The sequence below is a fragment of the Macrosteles quadrilineatus genome, unplaced genomic scaffold (genome assembly GCF_028750875.1).
Source record: "Macrosteles quadrilineatus isolate MER2022 unplaced genomic scaffold, UCM_ALF_1.0 Scaffold_3__2_contigs__length_128488019, whole genome shotgun sequence".
Classification (NCBI taxonomy): Eukaryota; Metazoa; Arthropoda; class Insecta; order Hemiptera; family Cicadellidae; genus Macrosteles; species Macrosteles quadrilineatus.
Window position 1 is genome coordinate 50,490,572 of NW_026542596.1, and position 11,989 is coordinate 50,502,560.

Consider the following 11,989-nt stretch of genomic DNA (forward strand, 5'->3'; position numbering starts at 1 on the left):
TTACTGTGTCATCATGATGACACACGGGCTTGTCATGAAAACTGCATGCAATAATTACAATGTCACAGTTACTGACACACTGTCATGGTCTGATGTATCGGATGAGAATACAACAGTGGGATATATTCTGTAAAGTAATAATGCAATTTTGTGAGATTAATATATTTATTACATGTGTGCGTGACTTGTAACAAATTCCATACAACTGAAACAATGATTTATAAATATAAATTAGTAAAGTTTGTTGAGCTTTTTAGTCCAAATTGATTTGTGAGGATATAATACTCAAATAGCAATCACAAGTTCATGAGTTCGATCCTGAGGAAACACAATAGTTTTTGTTCGTAGCATAGCCCATCTATTCCTTATTTACGTCAACACTTGTGGCTAAAGACAAAAATTTTACTAGTTGGAAATGAATTAAACTCCATTACAAATTAATCCTTAAAGGAAATATAAATTAAATATTCCAAGTTGCTTACCTATCTCAATCTATTGAACCTTTCTTCATTGTATTTAGGATTGGTAAAGTAATATTCAGATGCATAAGATAAAAATATTGTGGTAAATGAAGAATAGTCTTAGGAAACTTGTTAAATAAGACGAACCAACCAGACATGCTCCTTCTATATCGGTGGTTAACCAACTAACAGATTTTATCAAGTATCAATAATCAATATTAGACATAAGCTTCAGCAGTTAAGCTGGAGATATTTAACTAGCTCTTATTTCCTATATTACAAGTTGCAATCTTAATACACTTCAAATGTTTGAATATAGCTTTATAAGTTGAAAGTTAAATTGTCTTTATGGGTGCTTACATTATTACATATGTCATATTATAGAACAGACCATTATAAAACTAAAATAAGGCAATGCATTTTGTATTGTTAGGATATGTATTATTATTATATAAGGGGATTTTAGACTAGAAATTATTCTTTATAATGTATATGTTATAATACAATTAAAAAAAAAATTGATTGAATAATAATAGTAATTAAATGTATTATACAATGTTTTAATTTTTTCTGAGCTTCTTATTTATGGCTAAATATCATTCAACAAAACAATGAAGAATCTATGTTACTGTTGCTAAACAATTGTAATTGGTACAGTTTATCAATAAACGTTCATAATAATGAGTACATTAGGAAAATTGTATCTTAGTTTAATCATGCTGATAAATAAAAAAACCGTTATGTGATTAAAATGAAGGCAATCGTTTTGTATGCATTTGATAATTTGAGTCACAAAGACTGTATTAAATCTTCAAGTAAAATTTATCTAAAGATACGATAATCAATCAATAATTTATCTTTTATAATACAAATATCTCTATCATTAGCTATATTTCAGGAATCACCCAGTTAACATTACAGTAACTAAAAACCTTAAGCACAGACCTTATAACTTTCCTTATAGCTCAGGCTATCGAGTAAATATACATGACATATTCTATAGGCTATGCTTCTGATTAAAGTCATCTTACATTATACCTAATTACACGTTTTTTTTTTTATTCTTTGAAGTTAAATATTCCAGAGTATCATTCAATACGTCTTTTATAAATGTAAGTAAAACTTTTACATCCACTCATAATTGATGTAGGTAAAAAGCTTAAACTTAGTCTAAAATTTTAAATTGAAAATATGTCTTCGTTTTTTAACAAACCTTAGTTAGATTTTTATACTTTTCTCAAAGCTACCGAATGCGGGATTTAAGTTTTTTCATTACTAAATGTAGTTACTTTATTCATGAATCTTTTTGGACATTCTATTCTAACCAATATACCTTAAAATATTGTTATCAATAAGGATTAACCTGATAAACTCAACATTTGTAGCATGATATACTAGAATCAGCAAAGGTGTGATTTAGATATTATTGCATCTACTACATTGTTGTTTATTGACTTAAATTTTCTTATCAACAATTCATACAAATGTATATAGAGAGGCTTATTTTGGTAATTTACGTTGTATATAATACGTTATACATAATATATTTTGATCTATTTACTAGTCATAGATAGTTAAAATCATATGCTTATTTACCTATGTCACATCATTTTCGTTTTTTAAGTTTTAGGCTAAATCCAACTTTCTTTCTATTTATTAAATATTTCTCATACGTTTCTATTAAAAATAGGTGTATATTTTTTTTTGGAAATGGACTTGGCTTTTATGACAACTGTTTTGCTTGAAATGCATTATAAAATACAAAGGTTACAATATTTTATATCACATTAATTATTGATAGTAAAATAAAACATAAATATGAATACTACTACCTTAATTAATGTAGGTAATTTTCCAATTGTTAAATCCATTATTAGTAGTCTCATCGTAAAAAACCTACCAGGCTTGCTCCAATGACTACTGTGATTATAACAGTTGAATAACTAGAAACTATTTTAAGAACGATAACGATATGTTAAGAATTCATTGCCGATATATGGGTATTATTGGTACTATTATTGATTAATCTGAATTAGCTTGGGCATTGTCTGTACCAGTAAGTCTTTAGGTTAAAGCTATTTGATGGTCTCATTAGAGATCTTATAACTATTTTTTTTTTTATTAATTTAAACTTACCGAATTTTAATTTTGAGGTCCTCACTATGTAAGGCTGTTACTGACTCAATATGAAACTGCATAATTGCTAATATAAATAAAGTTTAAAGATATTTATCTTATAAAAACCCACGATCATAAGTTTTGTTGTACAGCTTGTATTTATTGTTGTATGTTAAATTTCTCAGTCCTTCTGCTTATGAAACCTAACCTACATTTATAACTGTTCTTTAAAGAAGATATTTTTTCTTATAGTTTGAATATAACTGAATATTTTTAAGAATTTTGGAAAAATAAATTCTTCGTAATGCATTAAGTTAATATTATAGAGTGGTGAATGTTAATTTAAAAAGTAAACTTTTTGTAAACAATATCCGTTCCCTCTTTCAGTGACCGAACCGTAAAAGTATTTACAGCCACTAAGCCTTGATGGAGGAAAATCCCTTACGCAGCAGTCATTATTTTATGCCAGAACGCAAAGCGTAAACAAAACCTTCAAAAAGGGTTTAGATGTTTTGAAAAAGCTCTTGTAAATATGAGGTTTTTATCTTGTGTAATTTTGAGTTCTAAAATATTTGCTAAGAAAATTAATTATTTATCAATTACAACCTATACTGTAGTTAAAGATGTATAGATTAAAAATTACTGTTTTGAGAGATTAGTGTTTTTTTTTCAACCTTACACGTTATAGTTCACATAGGCCTCAGACTTGTGCGTTAAAGGTTTCCAGAAAAGTTAGGGATGAGACGGTTTGGTACAAATATTTAATTTAGTGGCGATCATCAGGATGCAAACCCCTGACATCTCTGCCACTGTGTCCGGTCTATCATATGACTTAATGAGTCCTCAACTTATAATCAAAATAAATAGTAGTAATAAATATGAAAACAACTATAAAAATGTTCATCAAATATTGTTTTTAAACATTTGTGTATGTATACAATACTGTAAATTATATGTTAATACGACTCCCCATCTCTGAAATAAAAAGGTAACAAATAAACAAATAGCTCTAAATTACTACTATGCAATGAGAGTTTTAAAAGAAAACTTGTCGAACATATTTTAAATTGATACAACACCCTAATATGAAACAGCATATAATTGCACAGCAAAAGTGCTTGCCTGGAGAAACAGTGTTATCAATCATGTGTCAAACCAGTTTACTGTGTCATCATGATGACACACGGGCTTGTCATGAAAACTGCATGCAATAATTACAATGTCACAGTTACTGACACACTGTCATGGTCTGATGTATCGGATGAGAATACAACAGTGGGATATATTCTGTAAAGTAATAATGCAATTTTGTGAGATTAATATATTTATTACATGTGTGCGTGACTTGTAACAAATTCCATACAACTGAAACAATGATTTATAAATATAAATTAGTAAAGTTTGTTGAGCTTTTTAGTCCAAATTGATTTGTGAGGATATAATACTCAAATAGCAATCACAAGTTCATGAGTTCGATCCTGAGGAAACACAATAGTTTTTGTTCGTAGCATAGCCCATCTATTCCTTATTTACGTCAACACTTGTGGCTAAAGACAAAAATTTTACTAGTTGGAAATGAATTAAACTCCATTACAAATTAATCCTTAAAGGAAATATAAATTAAATATTCCAAGTTGCTTACCTATCTCAATCTATTGAACCTTTCTTCATTGTATTTAGGATTGGTAAAGTAATATTCAGATGCATAAGATAAAAATATTGTGGTAAATGAAGAATAGTCTTAGGAAACTTGTTAAATAAGACGAACCAACCAGACATGCTCCTTCTATATCGGTGGTTAACCAACTAACAGATTTTATCAAGTATCAATAATCAATATTAGACATAAGCTTCAGCAGTTAAGCTGGAGATATTTAACTAGCTCTTATTTCCTATATTACAAGTTGCAATCTTAATACACTTCAAATGTTTGAATATAGCTTTATAAGTTGAAAGTTAAATTGTCTTTATGGGTGCTTACATTATTACATATGTCATATTATAGAACAGACCATTATAAAACTAAAATAAGGCAATGCATTTTGTATTGTTAGGATATGTATTATTATTATATAAGGGGATTTTAGACTAGAAATTATTCTTTATAATGTATATGTTATAATACAATTAAAAAAAAAATTGATTGAATAATAATAGTAATTAAATGTATTATACAATGTTTTAATTTTTTCTGAGCTTCTTATTTATGGCTAAATATCATTCAACAAAACAATGAAGAATCTATGTTACTGTTGCTAAACAATTGTAATTGGTACAGTTTATCAATAAACGTTCATAATAATGAGTACATTAGGAAAATTGTATCTTAGTTTAATCATGCTGATAAATAAAAAAACCGTTATGTGATTAAAATGAAGGCAATCGTTTTGTATGCATTTGATAATTTGAGTCACAAAGACTGTATTAAATCTTCAAGTAAAATTTATCTAAAGATACGATAATCAATCAATAATTTATCTTTTATAATACAAATATCTCTATCATTAGCTATATTTCAGGAATCACCCAGTTAACATTACAGTAACTAAAAACCTTAAGCACAGACCTTATAACTTTCCTTATAGCTCAGGCTATCGAGTAAATATACATGACATATTCTATAGGCTATGCTTCTGATTAAAGTCATCTTACATTATACCTAATTACACGTTTTTTTTTTTTATTCTTTGAAGTTAAATATTCCAGAGTATCATTCAATACGTCTTTTATAAATGTAAGTAAAACTTTTACATCCACTCATAATTGATGTAGGTAAAAAGCTTAAACTTAGTCTAAAATTTTAAATTGAAAATATGTCTTCGTTTTTTAACAAACCTTAGTTAGATTTTTATACTTTTCTCAAAGCTACCGAATGCGGGATTTAAGTTTTTTCATTACTAAATGTAGTTACTTTATTCATGAATCTTTTTGGACATTCTATTCTAACCAATATACCTTAAAATATTGTTATCAATAAGGATTAACCTGATAAACTCAACATTTGTAGCATGATATACTAGAATCAGCAAAGGTGTGATTTAGATATTATTGCATCTACTACATTGTTGTTTATTGACTTAAATTTTCTTATCAACAATTCATACAAATGTATATAGAGAGGCTTATTTTGGTAATTTACGTTGTATATAATACGTTATACATAATATATTTTGATCTATTTACTAGTCATAGATAGTTAAAATCATATGCTTATTTACCTATGTCACATCATTTTCGTTTTTTAAGTTTTAGGCTAAATCCAACTTTCTTTCTATTTATTAAATATTTCTCATACGTTTCTATTAAAAATAGGTGTATATTTTTTTTTGGAAATGGACTTGGCTTTTATGACAACTGTTTTGCTTGAAATGCATTATAAAATACAAAGGTTACAATATTTTATATCACATTAATTATTGATAGTAAAATAAAACATAAATATGAATACTACTACCTTAATTAATGTAGGTAATTTTCCAATTGTTAAATCCATTATTAGTAATTTGTTCAAAGTAATTTCCCCTTATATTTACGATTTTGTTTACTTACATTTTTACTCTACTGGCATAGAAAGAAAATTCCTGCACTCCTCTTTCACTAGGCTATAATCAAGCAGATGTGTGTGGCCAGGCATTTATTGGCATCTATTGCGGGGGACGGTATACCATAAAATAGCTTCGTGACCCCAACCCGACCTTTTACGTTATAAAGACCTTTAATTTATCAACAAATACTATGAGACAAGATTAAAATTATACAATATATGTTGAAATCTTAAAATATTGCTTGATAATTTTCATACAATTCACAAACAGGGAACTGTATACAATCTAAATAAGTTTTTCTGTAAAAAAAAATTGTTTTGAAATTGAATTTGCAATTATTAGCTGCTTTGCTGAATGGTTTATTGGAACAAGTTTATAAGAAATCAAACTTTAAATATGGATTAACAACGTAAAAGTACTCTTATATGTGTAAATAGCTTTGGCTTTACTGAGTATATTATTCATAAGCAAGCAAATTAACAATTAATCTTTCTGGGTAATTAAAAAAGCTGTGAAATTGAAACTTGAGTTCACCCAAATTTCTGGATGTATTTGATGCGAAAATTAATAAAGTAGAGGTAGATTTTCAAGTTTAATTCAAAAGCTATCGAAATGAGTAATATTTTGTGAGTGTTTTTGGTTCTATAATAAAAATGTTTTCTCAATGTTTTCAATCACAAACGGGTAAAAACACATCAACATAAATGAAAAAGCTCCGTAGGCCAAGATTGAGTTTGTCGACTTCACAGACTTATCGTGCAGACTACTGTTCAAACCTAAGCAGCAATCAACAATAAACCAACCCTACATGGCACAATTTAGTGTATCTTGAGAATTTATAATGTACTAAAAAAAGATTTACTTGACCCATAGAGAGGTTCTAATAGAGGTCAGGTGCAAATGGGTGCTTTAGATAGTCATTGGGCGCTCGCTGGGTGCTTAGGAAGTAATGGTAGGGCTATGAATTGTATATTGGTATGTAACATACCATTACCTCTGCAATACACAACGGAAATGAAATTGAAGGTAACACCATATAAGTTCTTTTAATTTAAATAGCTTTAAGAAAAGCACATTGCAAGTCTTAATACATTTGCTGGATTAGTTAAATTAGTTTATACATACTAGTGCTTCCCCTAATTGTATTTTACCCACATTACTCTCTTAAAAATCTAATACACTTTGTATCAGAAACCATGCAAACTACGATAAATTTCTTTTGGTACAACTACTCTAGATTCTCAGTCAATATTTTCTATACGCAATATCAAGAAATCATCAAACCAGAACAATGCAGGAGTTTTGGAGATTTGTCTATAAATGAGCACCCAAAGTTATATTACGAATTAATGCGTTGTAAGGATTGCCTGTAAGTAAACAACCATTCCTGCAACTTTAAATATTCAGGTTAGGATCTAAATGTAAGACTTAGTTCTAAATGTTCTAAGTATAGGAATATCTTAAAATGCTGTTGGTATTTTGAAAATATTTACTATTTTCACCAAAAGTGCCTTTAACTTTAGTAAAACTGTTCCATGGCTAAAATACGGAAATTTATGACGTATTTTATTTTGCTACCTTTTTGGTAGGGTATAAAAAAACAACAAATTCTATGTTAAATTGAACAAAATTAAATTAAAGATTAACACATTATACGTTATCCTACCTATCCAACGTGCAGATACCATATTCAGGAATTTACCAACTTTTTTTTTACTTAGGATCAATATAAATTTCACCTCGTTTATTCCTTCCCAGGAATTTAATTTTGTGAACAGAATGTCTTTAAAGAACTTTATATTTTTAGGGCATATACAAATGTGTATTTGTAAAGGTTGTTATTTTATATATAAAAAGCTTAAGTATATTAGGTTGATATAAAAGGGGATAGCTTTTAGCTTGTATTTTACATTATCACTAGTCCATACCTACAATAAATATTTTTTCTTTGGTCTAATGAATTTAATTAATCTTATTAATGTTTATTACACAAAGATTATATGTTTATAAACAGGGTGTTTCAGTAAAGCGTAGTGAGCTATGTAGATTCAGATTTTACATGCAAAAATAAGTCGAAAATGTTGAATAACCTTTTTTCAATATCGGCTTAGCTTAGCCGAAATCCGCCATTTCGTATTTTTTTTTTTTTAATTACTAATATCACAAAAACCCTTTTGAGATATTTTTATAAAACGTGGTATAAACTTTGAGTCTAAAGGTGTATACATACTCCGAAACTGTCTATGATCAAACTTATGAAATTTCAAAATGGTGGCCATTTAAAATTTTTAAAATAAAATTCCATGAAAACCAGCCATAAAAAAATTGATGGCCGCTTTTTTTAAATTTGATGAGCCTGATCAAAGATATTTTCGGAGAATTTTTATACCTGTTGACTTAAAATTTATACCAAGTTTCATTAAAATATCTCAAAAGGTGTTTGAGATATTAATTATATTTAAAAAATACAAAATGGCGGATCACGGCTAAACTAAGCCGAAATCGAAAATAAGTTATTCATCATTTTCGACTTATTTTGCATATAGAATCTGAATCTGCATAGCCCGCTACGCTTTACTGAAACACCCTTACTTGAACTACTCTGCGCACAGTGTATTTAATAAGTATTATTTTCTGATTCACAATCAGCAGCTGCAGTTAAAATACAATCAATGCCTGATGCATGATAAACTGCCATCAGCAAAGGTGTCATTTGAATATCACTGCAAATTATGTTTATTATTATGTCAGTGCTTGACCCCCATACACAAATTATCTCCATAGTCAATGCGTATCAACAAGTCATACTGATAACTGCAAATGAGGGTTTCTTTATTTTACAAAGTTTTTCAGAAGGTTTTTGCTAATTTGATTTTAAGTCAGCATTGCCCTTGCCGGATATGTTTGAAATGCCAAAATTGTGAAGTTATTATTAATGGTCAGTTATCATTTAGTAGTTACATAAGGCGTGGTATTAGATTTTCAACTGTATTTCTTCACATTTTCATGATAGTTTTACCAGTCCGTATCAATCCTATAAAGCAGGATATACATTTTTAAGGGTGAATTTTTATTATTATTACGTATACTAAGACTAACTTATATGAATAATACGATAAAAGATGATTGACGTGATTAAATTATAAAGAGATTCCATTTATTACAAGGGGAAATAAAATATATTTAAATTCTGAACTTAACAAAACCATCTTTAGTAAGTACACATGCCTTTTGCTTTTAAGAAAAGAAAAGGGTACAACTGTGCGTATCAAAACTCCAAATAAAAATGTAACAGGGTGGAATAAAGATGTCCTGTTTAGCTTTGTTACTAAAAAGAAGCGGCAGTTTTCATAGGCAAGACCACATATTTATTATTTAGCCTAAAGGCCCAATTACGACCCCTAACATCAAACATCTGTTAAAATCAAATTTGATAACATTAGATTGATAGGTGAACATTACAACAACCTAATTATTTACACACATCCAATTATTATATTAGTACTTAAATCACAACCAACATTTATCTAGGTGATTTGTTTTTACATTACATGACCTTAAATACATATAATTTTACTTGTTTGAATATATTTGTCTGAATACAATAACATGGAAGTAATCAACACTAGAGTGGTGTCAAGACAGTTTGATTGACGTTTGTTTGCCTAGCTGCAGAGTGAACACTGATCAATACTATTAGCAGTATAGGGGTGCTACAACTAGGTCTAGAGATAATAAGATTTATTCTGGAGCAATAAAATTGAAATATTTTCCCTTAGGCTCATTGTACATTTTTAAATCTTTGTTGGATAAATCTTTTTTTACTTTAGTTAAAGTTGGAGAATAATATAGATTTTATCCCGAAATATTCATGGATGCGAAAATGTGATTTAGGACATAATTAACAATAATAAATATTCTTATAAAAAGAGGAACAACGATATTATTTTCTTCTCATGACTTCTAGTTTTAAAGGTTATGAATATTTTTATTTTTTGTATGTATGGCCCAGGTTGGATTACAGTTACAGATTTTATGGACAATTTGGTAAAATTTTAAACTGCCTTCTTCGAAAATGTTTTTTGTGAGAAAAAGATAAGTCCAATAACTATAAACCTGAGTTAACAGATCATGTGAACTTTTTGAAGTTCTCAGGGGTCCTATTGGATAACTATCCTACCGAGCCTCAGAAAATGTATTTTGCTAAATCACTTTCAACCTTATTCATGGACTACCTGGCTGATATTATTTTATTCACTTATGTCACGTTTTAACTAATACGTGATGTGATAAGGAATTGGGTCTTCAAATGAAAAATCCGAATGTTAACATACATTTTACGGTTTGTATAGAAAATTGAAATCGTGTTTCTTTACGTTCTATCCAGTTTTCAACTGTAGTTGGTATTATAATTTGACGTATAAAAAAGATGGACATTTGTTATCAGTGTAATAAAGATTGGCATTTGTACGAAGTGAATACAGCCAGTTGACATTTGGTTGTCCCCTGTAGGGAGAAAAATGTCAGAATATCAATTTAAAGCCAATCGGCAGTCATAGATCCCCGAGGAATAGGTTTTTTGTACTGAAGTTAATCGTTTTATAAACTCAAAATACTTAGCTGGTTTATATTTATGTAATAAAACATAATAAAAATTTATGTAAAGCATAAACGCAGACAACCAAACTTGTGATGTTTGATAAACTTAGGTATACAGTGTGATTGAAAAGTCCCGGAACGCTGTAATATATTTTTACCATTATATATAAAGTAATAAAACTTAGCATATCTATAATGACCATAAATATCTACCCTTTCAAGATATTATCAGGCTACATTTATATTTCTGTAAGGGGACGGTCCGTAAGGAGTAAGGCAAAATTCTCAAAAAGCAGCATAGGTAAAGTTCGGTTTGCATACTAAAACTTTTCAGTATTGTTAGTAATTTATTTTAAATCCACAGTAAATTATGAAAAAAATCGTGGACAAATTGATTAAGAAAAATCAACCAAGGATATCGTTTAAACGAGGTTTGTAATTAATATCTTGTTAAAAGTTCGCCTCACTTTGAAGGTATTGTTCTATGAGAAAACTCTTCTTAAAAAGCTTGCTTCTGTCAATCAGCCTAGGGGTGGCAAGTCATCTTGAAGATAAAATTAAACCAATTCTGTTTTCGTTTAGTAAATGCATGATTACAATTTATATGGGCACTATTATCAGAGAAATATTTATTAATTTTATCTCTCAGTGTTGACTTTGGCATCTTTAGGTTTGATAGTTATATAATTTGAGCTAAAACTTAACAGAAATATATTGTTTTATAAAAATTAGTTTAATTTTAAATTGAGTTCATAAAATAACTTTTAACGTATGTGTTATTATAAAATATTGCATGCTCAAAATCATCTTCTGAAAAAACCAACAGTTCAGTTGTTTGCTATGAAAATGTTAAGTAAAAAAAAGAAATTCTTTAATATTAAATTACTTAATGTTTTTCATTTTAATTTTTCTTTGAACGTAAATAGTTTCAGATGAAGAGCAGTAGAGTTTATAACATATTTTCCTAACTTAATATAAACATTATTGTTTTTAAAATGATTAACTTTATATACAGAGGCCTCGGCGATGTCAGGTACTAAAAGGTACTTAAGACAGTCATTCAGTGCTCACAGAGCGCTTTGGAAGGAATGGAATTGCCATTGTATATCGGTATTTAAAGCTGCACTAACCTAACATAACTAAGAATTTAATAAGAAATGTAGTTTAGGTAACCTTATAAATAATATTTATTTGTTTTTAATTTCACAATTGATAGGTAATTTAACCCAGATATTAAAGGGCTTCACTTGAAATTGATGTAAAGAG